Here is a 15,071-nt window from a genome sequence, read left to right as displayed (position 1 = left end):
ACTTCACCATCTCCAACGTTAAGGAGGTGGTGGGCGGGCGCCTCCTCGTAGCAGACGTGAAATACAAAAACACCCCTCTCAGACTTATTAATGTGTACGCCCCGGCCGTAAAAAGTGAGCGGCTGGCAGTTCTTCAGCAACTCCCACTGCTGTTGGCCACCTCCAAGCCGGTCATCCTGGGTGGTGACTTCAACTGCATCATCGATGCGGCTGGACGATCCAGCAAAGCCGACAGCAAACTAGACGCTACGTCCAGACTCCTGATGGAAACGGTAAAAGACGCCAAGCTGCTCGACGTCTGCAGCAACCCTGCAGACGGCGCGCAGCGTAGATACACATGGTCACGGCCAGACGGGTCCGTCCGCTCCAGGATAGACTTCTTTTTTGTGTCCCGAGCTTTCACGGTCAGGTCCACCGACGTAACGCCGGTGTTCTTCTCTGACCACTGCCTCCTACTGGCCGACTGCCACCTGCAGGAAGACCAGGGGGTAGGCAGGGGGACGTGGAAGCTAAATGTAAAACTGCTGACCCGAGAACATCGAGGAACTCAGGAGGGATTACAAAGGTTGGAGAACCGTGAAACCCCTCTTTGAGGCCCCACATCTCTGGTGGGAAGCAATCAAGGGGAATATCAAGAGGTTTTTCATCCTCAAGGGCGTTCAAAAGGTGAGAGAGAGACGAGGGGTCATGTCCAGGCTCCAGAAAAGTATGCAAAATTTGCTCCAGCTGCAGTCGATGGGGGTGGATGTCAAGGAGGATCTCCAAGAGGTGAAGAGCCAGCAAGCCTCGCTCTACACCTCGGAGGCCTCCAAGGTTATCTTCCGTTCCAGAGTCCGCTCCGTGGAGCAGGACGAAAAGTGCTCACGCTTCTTCTTCCAAAAGGTGCACAGAGAGACCTCTGTGATCAGCAGCCTGAAGGAAGAAGATGGCTCTGAAAAGTCATCGCAGTCTGACATCCTGAGGATCAGCCAATCCTTTTATGCCGGACTGTATGACCTGAAGCCAACAGATAGCACTGTTTCCCAGACCTTCCTGTCGACTATCACGGAGGTCATAGGCGACAGCGAGCTGGAAAACCTGGACAAACCACTAACTCTGGACGAGCTGACAAAGGCCGCCAAGTCCTTCGAGACGAGTAAAACTCCCGGAAGCGACGGCTTACCGGTTGAGTTGTATTCGGCTCTGTGGGACTGGATGGGCCCAGACCTGCTGGAAGTGTACGAGAGTATGCTTCTGGAAGGCAGCATGTCAGAGTCCATGAGGAAAGGCATCATCACCCTCATCTACAAGCAGAAGGGGGAAAGGGAAGAAATTCGAAATTGGCGACCCATTTCACTGTTGAATGTGGACTACAAAATTCTAGCAAAGGTCATCGCCAATCGGGTCAGGTCTGCTCTGGAGTCGGTGATCCACCCTGACCAGACCTGTGCTGTACCCGGCAGGAAGATCTCTGATAGCCTCGCGCTACTCAGGGATACGATCGCCTACGTGCAGGACAGGGGGGTGGACACTTGCCTCATCAGCCTTGACCAGGAGAAGGCTTTTGACAGAATATCGCACACCTACATGATGGATGTGCTCTCCAAAATGGGGTTTGGGGAGGGAATTCGCAATTGGATCAAACTGCTCTACACAAACATCTATAGCGCAGTCTCAATCAATGGGTGGGAATCAGAAAAGTTCCTGATCAGATCTGGAGTCAGGCAGGGCTGCCCTCTCTCCTCTGCCCTTTTTGTGTGCTGCAAAGAACCTTTTGCCGAGTCCATCAGGAGGGATCCGGGTATAAGAGGAGTGACGATCCCAGGCAGTGGAGGCATGCAAGTCAAGGCCTCCCTGTACATGGACGACGTTGCCGTCTTCTGCTCGGATCCTGCGTCTGTACGCAGGCTCTTGACCGCCTGCGACCAGTTTGAACTGGCCTCTGGAGCCAAGGTAAACCGGGGCAAGAGCGAGGCCATGTTCTTTGGGAACTGGGCCGACCGGTCCTTTGTCCCCTTCACTGTCAGGTCAGATTACCTGAAGGTGCTGGGGATATGGTTCGGAGCTGCTGGGGCGTGCACCAAAAACTGGGAGGAGCGCATAGGAAAGGTAAGACAGAAACTGGGCTGGTGGGAGCAACGCTCCCTCTCCATTGCGGGCAAAACCCTGGTCATCAGGTGTGAGGTACTCTCGGTGCTACTGTACGTGGCGCAGGTCTGGCCCATAACCCGACCCTACGCCACAGCAGTCACCCGGGCCATCTTCAAATTTATCTGGCGATCCAAGATGGACCGTGTCCGAAGGGACACCATGGACAAACCTCTGGAGAAGGGAGGGCGGAACGTACCCAACGCCTCCCTCATCCTGTTGGCCACCTTTGTGTCCAGCTGCATCAAGCTGTGCGTGGACCCCCAGTATGCAAACACCAAGTGTCACTACATACTGAGGTTCTACCTGTCCCCGGTGTTGCGAAGGATGGGCCTGGCCTCATTGCCGCGGAACGCTCCAAGTAGTTGGACCGTACCGTACCACCTGTCCTTTGTGGAAAAGTTTTTGAAGGAAAACACCATTGACCACAAGGCAATGAAGCAGTGGTCAGCACGTAATGTCCTCGAGGCCCTCAGGGAAAAGGAGACCGTGGAGGACGTTGGATGGTTCCCTGAGCAGACTGCCAGAGTCATCTGGCAGAACGCCTCATCACCAGAACTTTCAAACAAGCACCAAGACCTAGCTTGGCTGGTGGTGAGAAAGGCCCTCCCTGTCAGATTCTTCATGCACACCCGAAGGCTCTGCACCAATGCACGCTGCCCTCGGAGTGGCTGTGGGGGAAATGAGACGGTCACACACCTCCTTGTGGAATGTGCCTTTGCAAAGAAGGTCTGGAGAGAGATGCAGTGGTATTTGTCAAGGTTTATCCCAAACAGATCTGTGACACAGGACTCTGTGCTCTACGGACTGTTTCCAGGGACACACACCGAGACAAATATCAACTGCTGCTGGAAGGTCATCAACTCGGTAAAAGACGCTCTTTGGTCTGCCCGAAACTTGCTGATCTTCCAGTGCAAAGAATTGTCCTCGACCGGGTGTTGCAGACTGGCACATTCCAAGGTCCAGGACTACGTGCTGAGGGACGCATTCAAGCTTGGGGCAGCTGCCGCCAAGGCGCAATGGGGAAAGACCACTGTGTAAAGTCTTTCCAGCAAATGTACACCGAGGGGCGCGTAACAGTGTAAAGCCCCTCGGTCTGGGCAACCAACACTCCAATGTATAAAACAAACATGACAATGTAAATATTTAAGAAGGAATTGTAATGTAAAGAGTGATATGTGTATGACAATATCAAAATTGAATGAAAGAAAGTCAAGGCAACATGTAACCCTGCCGGAAATGTACAGTCAAGACAATTTGAAATGTTTCTGTAATGCTCATGATAAATTTTTATGAATAAAGTATATTTTTTTGAAAAAAAAAAAAAAAAAATCTGTTCTTATCAGTTTAATATCTGATACGTCCCTTATCTGGGGACCATATATTAAATTGATTTTTGGAGCAGGGAGATGGAATAGGGGCTTGCTCCGTCCACTCCACGCATCGACCTGGTATTGCAGTATCTCCAGCAACGGTGCACACCACCCCTTCATGGGGAATTTCAAACTCAAAAAACAGCTCAAACACATACAAATATACACTTTATTCACAGTTCTTTCAGCACACAACAAAATGCTTCGGCAAGTGGCTGCTGCTACTCACCTTCTACCTGGCCCTGGTGTCATGAAGAATGTCCAAACGCATCTTACAAGCACAACGGGGAAAGGGAACTCATTCTAAATTGACCACCCATTTCACTCTTCAATGTGCATTACTCGGCTTCTCGGCCTTTTGCCTAACATCAAGTGTAGTCTCTTCTGATCGAGTGAAGTTGAGGATTTCCATGTCGATCGTGGATTGGACAACTCGGAGGGATTGAAGTCGTCAAAGAGGAAACGTTTGGAGCTTGGCTGCTATTGGTGGATCTACATGCTGGCCTAAACCTCGGGTTTAGGCCTAACGCCGATACAGTTTCACACCCAACGTACGAGCTATGGATGCAGCTGCATCCCGACCACCAGGCTGGGGCGTGCGAAACACTGTCCGAGTCACAGTGAAGAAAACGGATGGAGAGTCACCTTTGGACCGGAAACACTTCGTGAAGAGGGTGCTGCTCGGGTGTTGTGGGTTTAAAGCAACAGAGATCTTCTGCTTGCAAAACTGCCCCAAGAATGGTTTCTTTGATGTCACCTTCAAGAGCGTCGCAGCGTGCATCAAATTCTTGAACGTCTTCAAGGAAAAAGGTAACCAGAGTCCCCTGTCGATCCTGACTGCGGAGCCTCTGTTTACGCTACCGGCACAGCGAAATCGGGTTGTTACACTGCACACGTACAACCCCCACGTCCCTGTGTCTGATGTGCTCACGTTCCTCGCCAGGTACCCTGAGCTGAAAAGTGACAGCGTGCAAGTGAAAGACACCTTCGGCATCTGGACAAGTGAGCACCAGGTCAATGTGACCCTAAGAACGGACAGTAACGGAGCCATCCTGCATCCCCCCTCCAATTTCGCTATTGGAGTAAATCGTGGCTACCTCTACTACGTGGGACAGCCACGAGTATGCCACACCTGTGGCAAAAGCGGCATGTTGCCGCAAACTGCAGTGTGACCTTCTGCAAGAACTGCAGGCAGGAGGGACACATGACTAAGGACTGCAAGGAAGACAAGTGCTGCAACCTGTGTGGGGAGGCCGGCCATCTTTACAGGGCCTGCCCGAAACGCGGGGCGACATACGCTCAAATCATCAGCAGCGGAGTTAAAAAGGCGACCAGAGAGGAGGTGCATACACCCTCCACCGAAAAAGACACCACGGTGCAGAATGAGGAAAAGCAACAGAAGGGCCCCCAACAAAAAGAGGAGGCCCCAGCACCTCCTGACAACCCAACCCCAGCCCCATCTGATGAGGAACACTCAATGGAAGAGGAAGAGGAGGGGACAAAGAATAAAGAGCCCTGGGAAACCGTGAACAGGGACAAACGTAAGAGGAAACAAAAAAACAAACTGAAGAACCCCCTGAGGGGTAGTGGCAAAAAGCGACACCTCTCAGCCGGCGCACTTAGTGCCGACACCTCATCCGATGAGGGAAAACAGGACAAGAATCGGCCTCAGATAAAGAGGCAAAGCACCAACGTGGAACGGAAGGCACAGAACCCCCAGACCACCGACCGGGAAGGAAACAAGGTCACAGACCAACCCCCGATAGTAACGAGCAGCAACAACCCAGGTGAAGACCGGCCTGCAACCCCAACACCTACTGACTGCCATGACGAACGCCAGGGCTACATCACCCCCCCAATGCATCTGCATCAAAATCACGGGGCCAGTACGGACCAGAACAGCTTTCTCAGCCCTGCAACTGTGCTAAAGTTTGCGAGCACCACCAGCATGCTGGGGAACATTCAACAGCTGGAACAGCCAACTGTATAGACTCTGGACTCTTGAGACTGGTAAATCTACCTTTTAATAATGGGTTTAAAAATTGCATCCATAAATGTGCGAAGCATCAAAGATACTTCGCGGTGTGTAGCCACACTCAACTATTTGGCAAATGTAAAAGCTGACCTACTGTTCCTGCAGGAGTGCGGAATCCCGCACCTCAGCAACTACAGGCGCTGGTCGAGCTGGTGGTCCCACGGGCCATCCATCTGGTCAGGAGGAAACGACTGCCGCTCCTCCGGCCTGGGTATTCTGCTGCGGGGAGGCAACTTCACCATCTCCGACGTTAAGGAGGTGGTGGGCGGGCGCCTCCTCGTAGCAGACGTGAAATACAAAAACACCCCTCTCAGACTTATAAATGTGTACGCCCCGGCCGTAAAAAGTGAGCGGCTGGCAGTCCTTCAGCAACTCCCACTGCTGTTGGCCACCTCCAAGCCGGTCATCCTGGGTGGTGACTTCAACTGCATCATCGATGCGGCTGGACGATCCAGCAAAGCCGACAGCAAACTAGACGCTACGTCCAGACTCCTGATGGAAACGGTAAAAGACGCCAAGCTGCTCGACGTCTGCAGCAACCCTGCAGACGGCGCGCAGCGTAGATACACATGGTCACGGCCAGACGGGTCCGTCCGCTCCAGGATAGACTTCTTTTTTGTGTCCCGAGCTTTCACGGTCAGGTCCACCGACGTAACGCCGGTGTTCTTCTCTGACCACTGCCTCCTACTGGCCGACTGCCACCTGCAGGAAGACCAGGGGGTAGGCAGGGGGACGTGGAAGCTAAATGTAAAACTGCTGACCCCTGAGAACATCGAGGAACTCAGGAGGGATTACAAAGGTTGGAGAACCGTGAAACCCCTCTTTGAGGCCCCACATCTCTGGTGGGAAGCAATCAAGGGGAATATCAAGAGGTTTTTCATCCTCAAGGGCGTTCAAAAGGTAAGAGAGAGACGAGGGGTCATGTCCAGGCTCCAGAAAAGTATGCAAAATTTGCTCCAGCTGCAGTCGATGGGGGTGGATGTCAAGGAGGATCTCCAAGAGGTGAAGAGCCAGCAAGCCTCGCTCTACACCTCGGAGGCCTCCAAGGTTATCTTCCGTTCCAGAGTCCGCTCCGTGGAGCAGGACGAAAAGTGCTCACGCTTCTTCTTCCAAAAGGTGCACAGAGAGACCTCTGTGATCAGCAGCCTGAAGGAAGAAGATGGCTCTGAAAAGTCATCGCAGTCTGACATCCTGAGGATCAGCCAATCCTTTTATGCCGGACTGTATAACCTGAAGCCAACAGATAGCACTGTTTCCCAGACCTTCCTGTCGACTATCACGGAGGTCATAGGCGACAGCGAGCTGGAAAACCTGGACAAACCACTAACTCTGGACGAGCTGACAAAGGCCGCCAAGTCCTTCGAGACGAGTAAAACTCCCGGAAGCGACGGCTTACCGATTGAGTTGTATTCGGCTCTGTGGGACTGGATGGGCCCAGACCTGCTGGAAGTGTACGAGAGTATGCTTCTGGAAGGCAGCATGTCAGAGTCCATGAGGAAAGGCATCATCACCCTCATCTACAAACAGAAGGGGGAAAGGGAAGAAATTCGAAATTGGCGACCCATTTCACTGTTGAATGTGGACTACAAAATTCTAGCAAAGGTCATCGCCAATCGGGTCAGGTCTGCTCTGGAGTCGGTGATCCACCCTGACCAGACCTGTGCTGTACCCGGCAGGAAGATCTCTGATAGCCTCGCGCTACTCAGGGATACGATCGCCTACGTGCAGGACAGGGGGGTGGACACTTGCCTCATCAGCCTTGACCAGGAGAAGGCTTTTGACAGAATATCGCACACCTATGATGGATGTGCTCTCCAAAATGGGGTTTGGGGAGGGAATTCGCAATTGGATCAAACTGCTCTACACAAACATCTATAGCGCAGTCTCAATCAATGGGTGGGAATCAGAAAAGTTCCAGATCAGATCTGGAGTCAGGCAGGGCTGCCCTCTCTCCTCTGCCCTTTTTGTGTGCTGCATAGAACCTTATGCTGAGTCCATCAGGAAGGATCTGGGTATAAGTGGAGTGACGATCCCAGTCAGTGGAGGCATGCAAGTCAAGGCCTCCCTGTACATGGAGGACGTTGCCGTCTTCTGCTCGGATCCTGCATCTGTACGCAGGCTCTTGACCGCCTGCGACCAGTTTGAACTGGCCTCGGGAGCCAAGGTAAACCGTGGCAAGAGCGAGGCCATGATCTTTGGGAACTGGGTCGACCGGTCCTTTGTCCCCTTCACTGTCAGGTCAGATTACCTGAAGGTGCTGGGGATATGGTTCGGAGCTGCTGGGGTGTGCACTAAAAACTGGGAGGAGCGCATAGCAAAGGTAAGGCAGAAACTGGGCTGGTGGGAGCAACGCTCCCTCTCCATTGCGGGCAAAACCCTGGTCATCAGGTGTGAGGTACTCTCGGTGCTACTGTACGTGGCGCACGTCTGGCCCATAACCCGACCCTACGCCACAGCAGTCACCCGGGCCATCTTCAATTTCATCTGGAGATCCAAGATGGACCGTGTCCGAAGGGACACCATGTACAAACCTCTGGAGAAGGGAGGGCGGAACGTACCCAACGCCTCCCTCATCCTGTTGGCCACCTTTGTGTCCAGCTGCATCAAGCTGTGCGTGGACCCCCAGTATGCAAACACCAAGTGTCACTGCATACTGAGGTTCTACCTGTCCCCGGTGTTACGAAGGATGGGCCTGGCCTCATTGCCGCGGAATGCTCCAAGTAGTTGGACCGTACCGTACCACCTGTCCTTCGTGGAAAGGGTTTTGAAGGAAAACACCTTTGACCACAAGGCAATGAAGCAGTGGTCAGCACGTAATGTCCTCGAGGCCCTCAGGGAAAAGGAGACCGTGGAGGACGTTGGATGGTTCCCTGAGCAGACTGCCAGAGTCATCTGGCAGAACGCCTCATCACCAGAACTTTCAAACAAGCACCAAGATCTAGCTTGGCTGGTGGTGAGAAAGGCCCTCCCTGTCAGATTCTTCATGCACACCTGAAGGCTCTGCGCCAATGCACGCTGCCCTCGGAGTGGCTGTGGGGGAAATGAGACGGTCACACACCTCCTTGTGGAATGTGTCTTTGCAAAGAAGGTCTGGAGAGAGATGCAGTGGTATTTGTCAAGGTTCATCCCGAACAGCTCTGTGACACAGGACTCTGTGCTCTACGGACTGTTTCCAGGGACACACACCGAGACGACTATCAACTGCTGCTGGAAGATCACCAACTCGGTGAAAGACACTCTTTGGTCTGCCCAAAACTTGCTGATCTTCCAGTGCAAAGAATTGTCCTCGACCGAGTGTTGCAGACTGGCACATTCCAAGGTCCAGGACTACGTGCTGAGGGACGCACTCAAGCTTGGGGCAGCGGCCGCCAAGGCACAATGGGGAAAGACCTCTGTGTAAGGTCTTCCCAGCAAATGTACACCGAGGGGCGGGTAACAGTGTAAACCCATCTCGGTCTGGGCCACCAACACTCCAATGTATAAAATAAACATTTTTAAAATTTTCTTGTGGGGGTTCAGTTCAAGCCAGGCTGGGGGTTAGCTATATTTGCGGTTGCAGAAGAACCGGGAGTGCAGGAGGCGAAAGAGGCCGACATTTTGGCCTTTGCGTCCCTAGTAGCCCGGCGAAGGATTCTACTTATGTGGAAGGAAGCGAAGCCCCCGGGCGTGGAGGCCTGGATAAACGACATGGCAGGGTTCATAAGATTGGAACGAATAAAATTTGCGTTGAGAGGATCGTTTCAGGGGTTCTCCAGGCAGTGGCAACCGTTCCTTGACTATCTCGCGGAACGATAATGAAAAGACAGAAAGGATAGCAGCAGCAACCCAGGGGGGAGGGGGGAGCACTATTTTGTGTTTTTGCTATTTGTTTTTTCTTTTCTAGTTTTGTTGTAAGCTCACTATATTATTTAAATAATGTTTAATGTATAATCCCTTGTTGAGTTGTAAAAACGGGAAAAATTTTTGTTTGAAAAATTTCAATAAAATATATATTTTTTAACAAGGACTTAGGTTAAGGTATCCAGATTATATGTCTGTGATTAAGGGTTAACAGCTAGGCAGGCTGTGATGTCACTCTTGGCAGGAGCTGCGTCTCTTTTTAGTTTCGTTTCCAGCCCTGCTCTGGATTCTGAGGAAAAGAGTGGTGTCTCTCAGACTGCCTTCTGAAAGTTTCTCTCCAAGGACTTTGCGAACAAATCCTGAGTGTTAACTTTATTAATGAAAGCCACCCTCGTCCCAGAGGGCCATAGGCTACTCTTCCCTTTGAGAGAGAGAGAGAGAGAGAGAGAGTGCTGACTTGTGGTGATTTGACCTGTGGGCCACCTCACCTCAAGCGAGGGTCAAGGTTGAGAAGGCGAGGCCTTCCTGGTAACCTCAGCCAATACGGGATTTGAACTCCCCCCTGTTGGCATTGCTCTGCGTCACAAACCAGCCATCCAGCTAACTGATTCCCCCACACTTTATTAATAAGTGCCATTTGACCCGAATGTGGATCTTGCCCCATTGAAATTTTAGAAGTAGACGAGAAAGTCAGCGCAAAGACTTTTTGAAAAAGAACTGTTCATTGAAAAGCTGTTTTCTCCTTGGATGTCAATGGGGTTAATCCTGTGTTAATAATGTTTGTTTTAATACGTTTTTGTTTTTGTTAGTGGAATCACTCCCAGGCATACAGCATCCTTTCCTCATAGTGTACAAATTGGAAAATTGTTGGGGTTTCTTCTCCGGTTTCCTAATATAAATTGGGGGGGGGGGGGGGGGGGTGTCTGGTCTGGTACTGTTAACATTGCGGGTCTGGTCTGGTACTGTTAACATTGCAATGTTTTTATTCAAGCCAAGGACTCAAAGAGTTGCCAATCTCCATGAAGGAAAAAGCATTAAACACCTAAAGAAAAGCCCGGGTCCCAGGCCCGGTGAGGCACAGATGCTAACCATCGTGTTGTCCCTCCCTCCAGTACTGCACAAAAGGAGTCACTTGCATTTGTAGAGCATCGATCACGAACCACAGGACATCCAAAGGCACTTTACACCAACTGGGAGAAAGATCTGCTGTAAAGCGAGAAGGGGGGCAGCCAACATGCGCACAGCAAGGCTCCACAATGTTATAACAATCAGGTGATCTGTTTCTTTTTTATATGTACGTTTAGTGTAGCCAATTCTTTGTTCCCCAATTAAGGGGCAATTTAGTGTGGCCAATCCACCTCGCCTGCACATCTTTTTGGGTTGTGGGGGTGAAACCCACGCAGACACGGGGGGATTGTGCAAACTCCGCACGGACAGTGACCCAGGGCCAGGATCGACCCCGGGTCCTCGGTGTGGTGGGGCAGCAGTGCTAACCACTGCACCAACATGCCACCCCGATCTGTTTCAGAGATCCTGATGGTGGGGGTGAATGTTGGCCAAGGCACTGGGAGATCACCAAAATGTTTTTGCATTCCCCTGGATTAGGGGTTCAAATCCCAAACCACATATTGCAACCTGATTTTAACCCTGCAGCGTATTTTTGGCGATATTGACATTCAATACACAAAATAGAAGTCAACGCCAATAACTCCAGGGTTTCTTCACCTCAGCAGCAAAGTGACGCAGCGCAATAGCTCCTCCGCTTGGCACCGGTCCCCTGCCTCGGGCCCAGTCCCCGGCGCCCGGTCCCCTGCCACGGGCCCGGTCCCCTGCCACGGGCCCAGTCCCCTGCCCCGGCGCCCGGTCCCCTGCCACGGGCCCGGTCCCCTGCCACGGGCCCAGTCCCCTGCCCCGGCGCCCGGGCCCAGTCCCCTGCCACGGGCCCGGTCCCCTGCCACGGGCCCAGTCCCCTGCCCCGGCGCCCGGTCCCCTGCCACGGGCCCGGTCCCCTGCCACGGGCCCAGTCCCCTGCCCCGGCGCCCTGGCCCGGTCCCCTGCCACGGGCCCGGTCCCCTGCCACGGGCCCAGTCCCGGTCCCCTGTCCCCTGCCCCCGGGCCCGGTCCCCGGCCCCGCGCCTCAGACAACGCGCGCCTCAGACAGCCCGAGACCCAGCTCGAGCCTCCCCCTCCGCGCGCGCAGCCAGTCTCGGAGCCTCGAGCGCGGCTTTCAAACTGATCGCCCCGCCCCCTCCGGCAACCGCCGGATCCGGGCGAGCGCAGGCGCAGTCCTGATCGCAAAGCCTGGTTCACCAAGCAATGGGGGTGAGGAGGGGAGGGAGAAAAGAGGGCGTGGGGGTTGGGATAGAGGGAGGGTCTTGGAATGGAAGGGCGGGGTTTGAAGAGAAGGGGCGGGGTTAGGGGTGGGGCGGGGTTACAGGAGGGGGCGGGGCTCCAGGAGGGGCGGAGTTACGGGACAGGGGGCGGGGTCAGGCAGCGGAGGGGGAGGGGCAGATCGATGGGGTTTTGGTGCGGGGAGGGGCAGGGATCAATGGGGTGGGGTTAGTGAGGGGGAGGGGCAGGGATCGATGGGGCGAAGTTCGGGAGTGGAGGGGGCGGGGAGGCAGAGGTGGGGGAGGTGTATCAAACAAACATGACAATGTAAATATTTAAGAAGGAATTGAAACATAAAGAGTGATATGTGTATAATATTATCAAAATTGAATGGAAGAAAGTCAAGGCAATGTGTAACTGACGGAAATGTACAGTCAAGACAATTCGAAATGTTCTGTAATGCTTATGATAAATTTTATGAATAAATCATATTTTTTTGAATTAAAAAAAAAATCTGTTCTTATCAGTTTAAGGTGTAGTTTAAGGCCAGCAAGCCTCGCTCTACACCTCGGAGGCCTCCAAGGTTATCTTCCATTCCAGAGTCCGCTCCGTGGAGCAGGACGAAAAGTGCATTTGATAGGGTGGAGTGGGAGTATCTATGGGAGGTGCTGAGGAGGTTCGGGTTCGGGGACGGGTTTGTTAGCTGGGTCAAACTCCTCTATGGGGCCCCAACGGCAAGTGTGGTCACGGGTCGGCAAAGATCGCAGTATTTTCGACTATTCAGGGGAACAAGACAGGGATGCCCGCTATCTCCATTACTGTTCGCGTTGGCAATTGAACCACTGGCCATGGCGCTGAGAGACTCCAGAAAATGGAGAGGGGTGGTGAGAGGGGGAGAGGAACACCGAGTATCACTCTATGCGGATGACCTACTGCTATATGTAGCGGACCCGGTGGGGGGGATGACAGAGGTCATGCAGATATTGAGGGAGTTCGGAGATTTCTCGGGATATAGGCTTAACATGGGAAAGAGTGAACTTTTTGTGATACACCCTGGGGACCAGAGTAGAGGGATAGATGGCCTACCGCTAAGGAGAGTGGAAAGAAACTTTCGATACCTGGAGATTCAGATAGCCAGGAGCTGGGGAACCTTACACAGACATAATCTGACACGACTGGTGGAACAAATGGAAGAGGATTTCAAGAGGTGGGACATGCAGCCGCTGTCACTGGCGGGCAGAGTGCAGGCAATTAAGATGATGGTCCTCCCGAGGTTCCTATTTGTGTTCCAATGTCTCCCTATACTGATCACTAAGGCCTTTTTTTAAAAAATAGACAGGAGCATCACGAGCTTCGTGTGGGCAGGGAAGGTTCCGAGGGTAAGGAGGGGGTTCTTACAACGTAGGAGAGACAGAGGGGGACTGGCGCTGCCGAATTTAGGCGACTACTACTGGGCCGCCAATGTGGCGATGATTCGTAAGTAGATGATAGAGGGAGAGGGAGCGGCGTGGAAAAGACTAGAGATGAAGTCCTGTAAAGGGACGAGTCTAGAAGCGCTGGTGACGGCGCCACTACCGCTCTCACCAAAAATATTTACCACGAACCCAGTGGTGGCGGCAACATTAAGTATCTGGGGGCAATAGAGGCGACAGAGAGGTGTGCTGGGAGCCTTGATGGGGTCCCCAATTAGGAACAACCATAGGTTTGCCCCAGGGAGGCTGGATGGAGGATTCCAGAGCTGGCACCAGTTGGGAATTAGGAGAGTGGGAGATTTATTTATAGACGGGACGTTTGCGAGCTTGGGAGCGCTGGAGGAAAAGTATAAGCTGCCCCGGGGAAATTTCTTTAGGTATATGAGGGCAGGTGAGGGCGTTCACAAGACAACAGGTGAGGGAATTTCCGTTGCTCCCGACACAGGGGATCCAGGATAGAGTGCTTTCGGGGGGGGGGGGGGGTCGGGGAGGGCAAGGTGTCAGAGATATACCGGGAGATGAGAGAAGAGGGGGAGGAGCTGGTGGGCGAACTGAAAGGAAAATGGGAAGAAGAGCTCGGGGAGGAGATTGAGGAGGGTTTGCGGGCTGATGCCCTAAGCAGGGTAAATTCCTCTTCCTCGTGTGCCATGCTTAGCCTGATCCAATTTAAGGTGCTGCATAGAGCACACATAACGGGAGCAAGGTTGAGCAGGTTCTTCGGAGTGGATTTTTTAATTTTTTAATTTCAAAAAAATATATTTTATTAAAGTTTTTCAATCACAATTTTTTCCCCTTACACATCAATCAAAATAAAAATAAAAAGTACAAGTAACATGATAACTACAATCTAACAATGAGTAACTAACTAACATGGTAAACTAACCAAATAACATAAAATGAAACTCCCCCCCCCCCCCCTCCCAGAACCCAAACATCTTACCCCCCCCCCCTCCCTCCCTCCCTCCCTCCCTCCCTTCCCCGCCCCCCCCCCCCGGGTTGCTGCTGCTGGTCATCTATCTTCCCTCTAACGTTCCGCTAGGTAGTCGAAGAACGGTTGCCACCGTCTGGTGAACCCTTGAGCCGATCCTCTCAGCGCAAACTTAATCTGCTCCAGTTTTATGAACCCCGCCATATCGTTTATCCAGGTCTCCAGGCCGGGGGGTTTCACTTCCTTCCACATGAGTAAAATCCTACGCCGGGCTACTAGGGACGCAAAGGCCACAACATCGGCCTCTTTCGCCTCCTGCACTCCCGGCTCATCCGCTACTCCAAATAGAGCTAACCCCCAGCCTGGCTACCTTCAGCACCTTCGAGATCACTCCCGTCACTCCCCTCCAATACCCCTCCAGTGCCGGACACGACCAAAACATATGTGTGTGGTTTGCCGGGCTTCCGCCGCACCTCCCGCACCTGTCCTCCACTCCGAAGAACCTGCTCAACCTTGCTCCCGTTATGTGTGCTCTATGCAGCACCTTAAATTGGATCAGGCTAAGCCTGGCACACGAGGAAGAGGAATTTACCCTGCTTAGGGCATCAGCCCACAAACCCTCCTCAATCTCCTCCCCGAGCTCTTCTTCCCATTTTCCCTTCAGTTCGTCCATCAGCTCCTCCCCCTCTTCTCTCATCTCCCGGTACATCTCGGACACTTTGCCCTCCCCGACCCACACCCCCGAAAGCACCCTGTCCTGGATCCCCTGTGTCGGGAGCAGCGGAAATTCCCTCACCAGTTGTCTCGTGAACGCTCTCACCTGCATATACCTAAAGGTATTTCCCAGGGGCAGCTCATACTTTTCCTCAAGTATTCCCAAACTCGCAAACGTCCCATCCATAAATAAGTCTCCCACTCTCCTGATTCCTGCCCGGTACCAGCTCTGGAATCCTCCGTCCAGCCTC

General features: G+C 52.9%; 1 non-coding gene across 1 annotated transcript; it reads left to right on the top strand.

Annotated features, from left to right (window-relative positions):
- Window positions 1-3,430: 3,430 nt before the first annotated feature.
- LOC140407950 (U2 spliceosomal RNA) lies at window positions 3,431-3,612 on the top strand. The gene has a single exon (XR_011939907.1). It is a non-coding gene; the product is annotated as a U2 spliceosomal RNA (small nuclear RNA).
- Window positions 3,613-15,071: the final 11,459 nt, after the last annotated feature.

The sequence above is a fragment of the Scyliorhinus torazame genome, chromosome 2, assembly GCF_047496885.1.
Source record: "Scyliorhinus torazame isolate Kashiwa2021f chromosome 2, sScyTor2.1, whole genome shotgun sequence".
In the NCBI taxonomy this organism is placed as follows: Eukaryota; Metazoa; Chordata; class Chondrichthyes; order Carcharhiniformes; family Scyliorhinidae; genus Scyliorhinus; species Scyliorhinus torazame.
The sequence above is the reverse complement of the archived record's forward strand: the minus strand, read 5'-3'. Positions and strand labels throughout refer to the sequence as shown.